Below are 11690 nucleotides of genomic sequence, written 5' to 3' on the forward strand. Positions count from 1 at the left end.
GTCTCTGAAGCTCAAGAACGTATCCGGTTGGGGATGAAGAAGGCGGGTCCCCTTTAACTCACTCAATATGGCAGTCCTTTCACAGTCTCACCATCTTTAAGCAAACTTTAAACAAACTTTAAACACAGTCTCACAGTCCCTGTCTTTAAACACAGAGTGCTGCTAAGGCACCTATATTCCACACTCCGTTTAAGTCCCAATTCTCCCCAATCCTGAGGTTTAAAAGCAAAAGTCCTCCACCGAAACCTATGCTGGCTAAAGTGCTCTCCGTCCCGATGAAACAGAAAAGTCTTTTTCCCCTCTCCCTAGTCAATATAATAGTTCAACTGTTGCCTTGCCTCTGACACTTTATACTTTGCGTCTGAGGTCTTTCCACCACACACTCACTGGCAGCTTGTTTCCTCTTTTCCTCTTTTGTTTCCTCTCTGCCACCGTCTTGCTATACTTTCTTTTCACCTTACCGCCAGGAATGGACTCCTCCTCCTTTTCACCAATTATTTCCTCTCCGCTGGGTTCTTATCAAAACATTCCTTTAATCTTATCTAAGTAATTTCCAATATTTCTTTTGTCCCCACTGCTTTTTCCACAGTGATTTATAGCTACTTCCCAGCTTCTCCGCTGTTGTTGGAGGTCCGCCGCTTTCCCTCGGAGCTTGAGGCTTCACAGCATGGAGTCTGTTGCCTCCCCTTTACACTGCAGCTCCAGCCTTGTTAAACGCCGGCAACACAGGCGAGCACAGGCAGCGTCGCAGGGTACCTTGTCCCGCAGGATTCCCTCCTGTGGTTTCAGGGTTCACGTAGCCTTCGCGACCCCTCTAAATCTCCATGCTGTTCGAGACTCCCCCAGAGGAGTTATCTCGCACTCCTTTTCTGCGGCCGCGGCGTCCCGGAAGTCCTGATAGAATCTGATAGATATTATTGAATATTTGGATATGAATATAGACAGACAAGCGGCCTTGGTATTTATAGACGCTGAAAAGGCGTTTGATAACATCTCATGGGAGTTCTTGAAGAAAAGTCTGGAAACGATGGGAATGGGAGAGAAATTTAGAAGAGGGATAGAAGCAATATATAAGGAACAGAAGGCAAAATTGGTAATAAACAACATCACAACAGAATATTTTGGTATATATAAAGGAACTAGACAGGGTTGCCCCCTGTCTCCTTTACTGTTTATAACGGTACTAGAAATATTGAATGAGAGACTGAGGGGGGCAACAGAAATAAAAGGAGTGCAGGTAGGAAAGAGGGAATATAAAATCAAGGCCTTTGCAGATGACATCGTACTAACTTTAGAAGACCCAAAAAAGAGTGTAAAAGAAGCTTTACTAAAGATTGACGAATTTGGAGCCGTGGCAGGACTTAAGATAAATAAAAATAAAACCAAAACGTTGGTTAAAAATTTAACAAAGGAAGAAATAATAGATCTAGAGAGAAGGATGGAAATTGCAGTAGCTAAGAAAGTGAAGTATCTTGGGATATGGGTCACAGCTAAGAACATAAATTTATATAAGGATAACTATGATGCCACCTGGAGGAGTATAAAGAAAGACATGGAATTTTGGGGGAGGATGAAACTCTCCTTTTTGGGGAGGATAGCTGTTGTCAAAATGAATATTCTGCCTAGAATGCTATTTCTATTCCAGACCATCCCCATACTTAAAGACCTAAAACAATGCAAAGAGTGGCAGAGAGTCTTGGCAAAGTATATCTGGCAGGGGAAAAGGCCACGGATAAAAATGAAAATTTTGATAGATAAAAAAGAAAGAGGGGGCTTTTCTCTCCCGGATCTAAGTCTATACTATGAAGCGGCCTGCATACTTTGGTTAAAAGATTGGATAAAACTGGAGAATAGAGATCTACTGGATTTAGAAGGCTTTAATAATTGGTACGGATGGCATTCGTACCTTTGGTATGGGAAAGTGAAGGCCCACAAGAGCTTTCTAAATCATATTTTTAGAGGACCTTTATACCAATCATGGGAAAGGAATAAAAATCTCCTTGAAAGAAAGACCCCATGGTGGATCTCACCAATTGAGGCTTTAACGGTGAAGAAAACAAACATGGAGGGGAAAAACGCCACCTATGAAGAAATGTTAAGAAAAACAGACCAAGGGCCAAGACTTAGACCTTATGAAGAGATAAAAAATCTATTCACTGGGTGGTTGCAATACCACCAGGTGAATGATTTGCTAAAAGAGGACAAGAAGAAGTTGGGTTTTGATGACAAAAAATCAAAATTCAATGTAGAAGTAATAGAAGGTAAAAACAAAACCCTATCTAGAATCTATGACATACTTTTAGAGTGGTATACAAAGGACGAGGAGGTGAAGGAGGCAATGATTAAATGGGCAGTTGACTTTGGTTATAACATCGATTTTGAAAGGTGGCTGGAAGTGTGGAATTGTAACATAAAGTTTACAGCATGTATGTCTCTGAGAGAAAATGTTTGGAAGATGCTATATAGGTGGTACCACACCCCTGTGAAGTTGGCCAAAATGTATAGACTAAAAGATAAGAAATGCTGGAAATGTGGGGAGGTGGAGGGTGACCTATATCATCTATGGTGGACATGCAAAAAGGTGAAAGGCTTTTGGGAATCGGTTTACAATGAGCTTAAAAGAATATTTAAATACACTTTTCCCAAAAGACCCGAAGCCTTTTTGCTGGGAATGACGGGTAAAGATATTAAGAAAGAAGATAGAACGATATTCCTCTATGCCACCACAGCAGCGAGAATTTTATTGGCACAATATTGGAAAGTGGAAACTATCCCCAATATAAATGATTGGCAAATTAAAATGATAAAATATGCTGAGCTTGATAAATTAACAGGTAAATTAAGAGACCACGATGAACAGAAATCTCTGAAAAATTGGAGTAAATACTGGAACTATATTGGAATAAATGCTTAATGTGATTGGCGGGGTCAGAACAAATACTACCAGCGTGTGAATTTAGGCCTATAGATTAAAAATCAAATACGTAATTGGAAGCAGATATTTGATACTTACCAAAAGGATGGAAGGAAGTCCAGGAGGCGGTTTCTGTGGGTGTTTTTTTTTTTTTTCAATCTTTTACTGTTTTGTGAAATAGCCAGATTAATCTATCTTTGTATAGTTAGAGAGAGGAAAAAGTTGGCTTGTATATCTTGACTCTCTTTTTTGTTACAATTTTTTCTTTTGTATTTGGTTGTATGTTTGTTATGTGTATAACCTTAATAAAAATGTATTTGGAAAAAAAAAAGATCATCCATGAGATTACAGATACTCTGAGGCTGTACAAGCAAATGTTTGATGACTTCAAGAGACAACAGCAGCAGCTGCCAATCACCAGGTTCGTCACGAAGAAATCCCCACCAGCAGCAGATGTGCATAGGCAACCCACCTCTGGATCTGAACCACAGCCAAGCATTGCTTCTGGCTACTGGTCAGTTCCCCTGGTCCTCATATCATCTGCAACATCATTCAGGAGGTAAAAGGAGGCAGAAGGCTAAGAAGACTAAGAGCAACATTTGTCCCTCACCAGTAAGTGCAGCAATTTTTTAAAATGGCTTTTAAATAGTTTTCTAGGGGTCATTCTGGCTTTACTCGATTTTGCTTAAACCTGTGATGGCCAGGAAGATAACCCCCACCTAAGATGCAAGTTACCTGTATTCATTTAAACAGTTGCGTTAGTGCAATTATGTTTAGCTGCACATTGTAACTTCCTGCCCTCTCCTCTCAACTCCCCCCCCCCATGCGCAGACAGAAGAGAGGGGGAGGAAGCGAAGTTGTTGTGCTAGTTCATGCCAGCCTTATGCATAAGTGTAGTGGGGGGGCAAGGGAGCACACACACCCTAAATCAAGCAAATAATACAAATACTTAACTAACTAACCAATTATGTCACAAATAACTCAGTTCTGCGCCCCCACAAACATGATGCCCGTTTTTATGATGATGATTTGTCTTCTTATTAATCTTTATAAGCTACTCTGCAAGCCTTTTCTGGTTGAAGAGTGGAGTAAAACCACTTTATTTTTCTCTGAGTAGATCATATGCAAAATTTAAAAAATGCTACTTCAGCAAAGTGGAGTTTGCATAGTTTCTTGAAGCAATGAGGAATGTTAGTAAAAAGCTGGAGTCAATAAACCAGAAATAAAGAACCATTTAAAAAAAAATGGTGGGAGGAGCTCCTGCGCACCTAAGAGTAACTGCACTGGGTCCCTCTTGCCAGCACGCTGCTCCCCACAATGACAGTCAGATCCAAGAGGAAGCCCATAGGCAGGGATTGAGGCCAAGAGCCTTTTCCTGTTGTTTTGTCCCTCCCCTTTCATCATATTTAGAGGCAGACAGCTTCCGAAGCTGGAGATGGAAAGGTGGCCATCAAGCTGAGATTGGTTTCTGACACCTCCAGGTTCAGAGGAAGTCTACCTCTGTATATGTTGAAATTGTGGAGATTAGCAACAGAAAAAAGCATTGGGTCTCAAACCCTGCTTTGTCTAATCACCTTTAAAAGGGTGTGCAAGCGAATGGTGAACAGCACATAATGTGCTACGTGAAGTAGCCCTGAACATACTGCTCCTTTTCATGTTTCGCTGGGAGATCCTGAATTTTAGTGCAACTGAAATTCTGAATACCTATGAGTGCCATGCAAACATTTGCACAAAGCAGCATTTGGAAAAATACCTAAAAGACAACTCGCAATCTCTTCTAATCTCAGATCTACGCAATGCACTCCTTTGCATGTTTACTCACAGTCCTAGCCATCCCTCCCATCCTCAGGCAGCCTTCAGGCTCCAAATCCTCTCCTCATGGGGTTTGAGCCTTGGAGTGTCTATTTATAGGTTTCTCCTCAGAAACTCTGGCACAATGCACTGGTTTGGCCCAATGCAGCCAGCTCCCACCACCCACGATACTCTTTCACCAAATATTGGGAAACAGCCATCTACAGTGGCCCAGGGATCAAAGGGGCAGGGATTGGCACCTCCAGGAGCAAAGAGCTGAGCCCAGGCTCTTTAATAATATGCATGCCCTTTCTTTTTAATAGCCCACAGCTGACTGGACTGAAGAGTCATGGAGAAGACAGGGAGTAAAGAAATCACTCCCAACTATTAGCCGCTCCTTCCCTCGACTATCAGGGGCAGTAGGTAGAAGGGCTGGGGAGGATAATGGTTTGCTTCACATTTTGCTCCCTTCAGGCCCATAGAACCAAATTGTTGATATGAGGATTAAGCCACATAATCAATAGACCAAACTGATTGTATTTAGGAGGTGATATGAGGGCTGCCTCTTCGTTCCTTTTGCCTTTGTTTTAGATTGCTTGGAGCAGCTCTGTGACAACACCCTTAAAAAAAAAAACCATTTAAAAATGCTTCCAGGATGTGACTGTACCTTACAGGGCAGCCATTTTTTTCCTGTATAGTCCCCCAGTAAGGGACTGCATGTTATGATGTACAGTCACTTCCTCGAAGCATTTTTAAAGGGATTTCTCTCTTTTTGTCATTCAGCCACAGAACTGCTTCAAGCAACTTCAGACATCTAAAGGGTTAGAGGAAGAAAGAAGTAGCTTTCTGAACACCTCATAAGTGCCTTTTTTGTTGTTGTCCTTCCATGGTCAGGTCAAAACTGTTTCATTTCTGCAGGCTTTCAGGAAGTGACTGCTTTTAAGGAAAGGGCTTTGAATAGCTCTGTGCTGTTTTTACTCTCTGCATTTTAATGATGTTTTTACAACATTTTAATTCTCCTATAGTTTAATTATTTTAACTATTATATTTTATATGCTTTAGCTAGCTGTTTTAATTTTTGTGGCCTGCCTTGAGTCCAAATTCTGGGAGAAAGGAGGGATATAAGTAAATGTTTGTTTATTTGAAGAAACTTACCAAACAGATTCAGAAAACAATGGGCAGAGAAATATACAAATGTTTTAAAATAACATGGTCACCCTATACAGTCTTTTCAGAAAGACAAGTATGCACTATGGATGTGGTTTCTTAGTTTTGTGATCTTCCTCTCACACATTTATAAAAATGCTATACATACTCATATCTCTGCTTTTATAATTCAAAGTATCACTGGGAATATATAGATAGATAGGCAGATGCAGCTAACAGCATTTTTTTTCCTCCTTCAGACATTATGGGTCTTGTTTTGCTGTTAACAAACTTCTTGTGTCACACCATTCACCTGGTGCCAAAAAAGAAAAGCAGAAGCAGATGATTCTTCTGCAGCTGACCTCCCAAGCCTGGGAATATTAAAACCATCCAAGTTAAATATATGTTCTTCCATTTAGAAAATGTCAGTCTGGCAGCCTTTATCTGACCGTTTAGCTGGAGCTCCTAACTTGACAGAGAAGTGAGCCTTTTTGGATAGCTAGGGGTTAATCCAGTCTGCCATCCAAGCCAGGGGAGAGAAGCAGATTCCCAGATGCCCCTGCTAGAGAAATTAATCCTGGAGCTTAGCATCTGGATCCTTCAACTGCCAAGCTTGCCCCAGTAGTCTGTTTCATCACTGGGCCAGATTAAATAAGAATGATGAGCAGGAGCAGGTTCTGCACCGTCAGCGACAAGGAAAAAAACAGACCTCCAAACCAAATCAGTTTTACCATTGTGTGTTCCCATGCTAATGTGCATTTAAACAACGTGCCACTTTAAAGCTATATCAAAGAAATCACAGCCAAGCTGTCAGTGTGCTTTTCACAAAAGTTAGAGGTAGGGGAGGAAGTGTATATAGACAGTTCCATTAGGACACCACCTGTTTCTTATGTATACAGTTTATAGTGTGGGACTAATGTATTTTGTTCCAGGCATCTTGCAAAAATTGCCTGATATTTTCCTCCATTTATTAATGCAACTTGCAACAACAGATGGGGCTTGAGCTGCTGAATTCTGATCAGGATTTCAATCCCTTGGAGCTCAGCCATTTATTACAGCAGGGAGATTACTTTGGAAGTAGCAGCAACTGGTAGCATCTGAATATTGCATTAGATTTTGAACAATATAAAAGTGAGGGTGTTTGGGACATCACTCTGAGTCAGCAAGAGCTGACCAGCTCACAGCCCTAAACTGCTGACTGTTTACAAAAAGGGCATTGATATAAGCAGGCTTCGTGTGGGGACTCAGCCTTGTGTGTGAGCCAGGACACAAGTATTCTCTGGTTTCAATCTGATAGTAATTTTAGCCCTGTTTCTTACATTCATTTCTGACAAACTGTGACTTTTGCCCATAATGTTTCACATGATTACTTTTCTTGGGACATCTCATGCTATCTTCCCACCCTTACCTCTCTTTATATCCCTGCTTGTGACCCCCACTCCTTCAGCTTGACCTTTTTTCCTTAGCTGTCCATAAAGGCTCCTGCTAAATAACTTTGCCCAATGTCCCACGCTGGAGCTTTGTGGCTCAGATTCCCAGAAGAGCAGGAGAGAGTAACTCAAGAGCAAAACTGAGGAAACAATGAAGAACCTATCCCTCTACAGCTAAGAGTAAAAACAAGGAGTTATGCAACAGAGGTGTTGCATGAGCAGCATCTGAAGGGCATATGGATAATACCCAGCTTGCAACTCCATATAAAATGAAAGTGAGGCTTGATATCAGTAAAGCTGAAGTCAATGGCCATTCGTTGAGAGCAGTGATAGGAAAGGACCATACTGTCCACCTTCTAAACACTGATGTATAGCTACGTACCCAGATTCAATGGGCTCTTATGTGCCCCTTCATGGCCTGCATTCTGCAGTTTCCATTTGTGCAGGTGGGTTTCTTGTGCTCACCTCTAGAAATGTCCCATCTGATTTATTTGTGCTGGAACATTCTACTTGAACACTTACAATGAACCAACTCTCTCATCCCTTAAGCACAAAACCCATTTTTTCCATGGCTTAAAGGTAAAGGTAAAGGACCCCTGACCGTTAAGTCCAGTTGTGGACGACACTGGGGTTGCGGCGCGCATCTCGCTTTACTGGCCGAGGGAGCCGGCGTTTGTCCGCAGACAGCTTCTGGGTCATGTGGCCAGCATGACTAAGCCGCTTCTGGCAAACCAGAGCAGCACACAGAAATGCTGTTTACCTTCCCGCCGGAGCGGTACCTATTTATTTACTTGCACTTTGAGGTGCTTTTGAACTGCTAGGTTGGCAGGAGCAGGGACCAAGCAATGGGAGCTCACCCTGTCACAGGGATTCAAACCGCCGACCTTCTGATCAGCAAGCCCTAGGTTCTGTGGTTTAGACCACAGAGCCACCTGCGTACCTTTTCCCATGGCTTAATGCCCCTTAATACTTATCCCAACTGAACCAATGTCTAAATATGTGCAGAAAGGTGAGTGATTCATTCCTGATCCACATAAATAAGCAGATTAGAATGCAGCTATCCTTCAGTTTTCACACTTCTCCAAATTTTGCAGTATGGTTCTGATTTAAAAACCTAGTCAACTGCACATGAAATGCAAGTTTTCATGCTTTTTAAAATTGCAGATTGATGGAGAAATGAAACAGAACAGACTTAAGGAGGAAAAACTATTCTGGAGCAGAAATAGATGGATCTGTCCATCCTTAAGAATATGTCATTTTTCTGCTTTCCTTTTTAATGTCTAGTTATGTCATGAAAGAAAGGTTAAAATTCTACTGGTCCATTTGAAAGAAATGTTCACCATTCCAGCCTAGCATGGAAGATGGTTCTAGGCATTACTTTGGAAAATGCAAAACAGAGGCACAAAGTTTGTAGGACTATTGCAAATAACACTCAAATATCAAAGTGTATTTTAAATTTGTTAGAATTACTTCATAATAACTGCACAGTGTTTTCAGCACAAGCAGCCGAATCACATTTCTTTGTCCTCTGTCTCTGCATTGCTTTTTAGACATAGATTCAGCATGTACAGGTAGTTCTTAGGCACATTTAATTGTTTATTGTTTAGAACAGCCTTCCACTGGGCATTCACCTGCTAGTCATAGGTGACGAGGAATTGTATGCCAGCAAGGAAGACTTTTTTTTACACAGGCTACCACAATCAGGGCAGGTTGCCTAATCTGCTTCCTTCCCTCTGGTGCTTGGCATGGCAGTGATTGGGCTGCTGGTCTCTACTCACAGCTGTGCAAGATTTAATCCCAAAGAATCGAATGAAACAATTATGCATAAACAGTTTTGTTCTGCCCATAAATAGGCTAATTTTGTTTTTGTAAGTTGGTAGCTTTTGTAGGTTCATTCATAGGGCTGGTATAAAATGAGAAAGTTGGTAAGAATTACAGTGGTACCTCGGGTTACAGACGCTTCAACTTACAGACTTCGCTAACCCAGAAATAGTACCTCAGGTTAAGAACTTTGCTTCAGGATGAGAACAGAAATTGCGGCGTGGTGGCAATTAGCTAATGTGGTACCTCAGGTTAAGAACGGACCACCAAAATGAATTAAGTTCTTAACCCAAGGTACCACAGTATAGATTGCAAACCTGAAGAATCATCACATTATCTTAAAGCCAGGGAGTTAGGGAGAGTTGCTATCCACTAAAATTAGGGCCCAAATGTTGGGCTTCTGAGGCATTTGAATACCTGCTGTTTTGATTTTCCAGTGCCCAAATGACCTAGGTTCTTTTCTATGCAGATTTTGCTTCATACTTTGTCAAAACATATATTAATACTGAGGAATTTTGATGATATCCTTGAAAGACAGACCTGCATGGAACCTTTCTATTGATGCTGCAGAAGTGGCTGAGGTTTGTGAGGCTACTCACCTACAAAACTCTGATTTCCAAGGCAGCACCCTTAAAAGATAATGAGTTCCCAAGAGAGAGAGCCTATATTTTACATCAACACCAAGTTTTCTTCACTGCTTGAAGGAATTATTTTGGTTTGTCTGTGTGACATGGGACCAGGTTAATTTAAAGGTGGATTTGGGCTCTGATGTAGATGTGCAATCTGTTGGGGGAAACTCAAAGCAGAGAAGGTGGTGGTTTTTATCTGATGAATGCCTGTTGAGATTTAATTGTACACTGGCATGCATTAGTGAACTGGACACCTATTCATTTGTGAGTAGCTACAGACAGAGCCCTGCTGCTTGGCATTATACTTTGTCACCAGCTTCTCCATTTTATTGTCTCCATATCTTGGTTACTTCAGCTGAAATTTTGACAAGTGACAGGCTGGTGACCTTAATCTGTCCATTTTACCCTCTTTGCTTCCTCTTCGATGAAAGCACACAACTGGGAGGTCAACCTTTGCTAAGGACCTAGCCTATCACAATGGCAATAAATTGTTATTACGGATGTTCCTAACTTAATGCTCCTCACTAATATCCCTGCAGTAATGATTAAAAAGCAAGCCCCAACAGTAGGCCAGCATATCCTACATTAGAAGTGGAAAGCTGAGGCTGAGAGATAGTGACTTGCCTAAGGCCCCCTCAGTATGGGCCAAATTAGAGGTTATCTTGCCAAAAGCATGCAATCAAGTCTCAAGCTTTTTATAATGGGAGACAAGAAGGTCTGAGGGGAGGAAGAGTGTGGTGGGAGAAGAGGATATTGAGCATATGAAAAAATACTACACCTGCACACCTGAAGTGATACAGTCCAGACTGTTGCCACTTCAGTCTACACAATATGTAGATCTCCTTACGGAGGCATTTAGGAAACAGCAAGGAAATTAAAATAGTTTCAAATTTACCTACAGGATTTCCACTTCAGAACACTATTTTAGATTTATTTGTAAAGATGGAAAATTCACTCTTAGAAATGTGAGGGGATACCCACCCCCAGTGAGCTAAGATGTACATTGCACTGGTATTATCTTTACTGCATTTTTCAAATAACTCATCATAACAAACCATTGTTGCTTGGGGCACATTCAAATTATAACATTTTCCTCACTGAGAATGAGTACAACGTACCTCTGGAGCTGTTAAGAGTATCCAAATATGCTCTGCAAACATTCAGAAGCTAAGAGCACAAACCTAGGAGAGAGCGCCAAATTAGCTTTACTTAAAAGGATTTAATGGGAACCTAATTTTTAGAAAGGTTACCGCCATTTGGCAATTAGATGATGATAGGGAGACAGAAAGTTCCATGAATTAATACCAAACTGCTATGAGTAAGGTAATTAATTTATTCTCACCCTTTGGTGACATTAATTTGATGCAACCTTCCTTGATTGGCACTGTGATAGTTCAGAACTAACAAGATCAGACCATTGCTGTTTTCTCTTTGGCTGATCATTTTTTCTGTATTTTTCATGTATTGTGGTGGAGATGGCAAACTAGGCATGACCCATGGGCCAAATCCTGTTTTCAAGGATTTAGATCCTGCAAAATTGTAAATCAGTTTATGGTAATATGGTTGCCCAGTTTCACCCATAAGAAAGAACATTTTCAAGCTGCATTAAAAAAAGAACCTGGAAAAGTTAATAATTTAATGATATACACCTTTTTTATTTTCTTCTTTTCATATGTAATATGCATGTAATATGTGCACATTTGTATAAAATACTGTGTCTGGGTGTAAGGGCTCCGTGGGTGTGACCCATCATTGCTGGATGGTCCCAGCTTTATTACGCAGCCTGAGGGGTCAGTTTAAGTGACAAAATACTTCCAGCCTTTGGTCTGGAGATCCTAATAGCTCCAAAGAATGCAGAAATTGTTCACTAGTGCATTATGAAATTGGTATCTCATCAATATATGGGGAGATATATTGCATTTCTCTTTGAATTATACCAATTATTCCTTAATTTACACC

The 11690-nt window shown here is 41.0% G+C and overlaps 1 long non-coding RNA gene across 1 annotated transcript; it reads right to left on the minus strand.

Moving 5' to 3' along the window:
- Positions 1-5929: 5929 nt before the first annotated feature.
- Positions 5930-11255, minus strand: LOC310844133. The gene is made up of 3 exons (XR_014563971.1): positions 11074-11255; positions 7260-7408; positions 5930-6164 (listed from the first exon to the last, which is right to left on the minus strand). It is a non-coding gene; the product is annotated as an uncharacterized lncRNA (long non-coding RNA).
- Positions 11256-11690: the final 435 nt, after the last annotated feature.

This window comes from Podarcis gaigeae (assembly GCF_964106915.1).
Source record: "Podarcis gaigeae genome assembly, chromosome: 4".
NCBI classification, from domain to species: Eukaryota; Metazoa; Chordata; class Lepidosauria; order Squamata; family Lacertidae; genus Podarcis; species Podarcis gaigeae.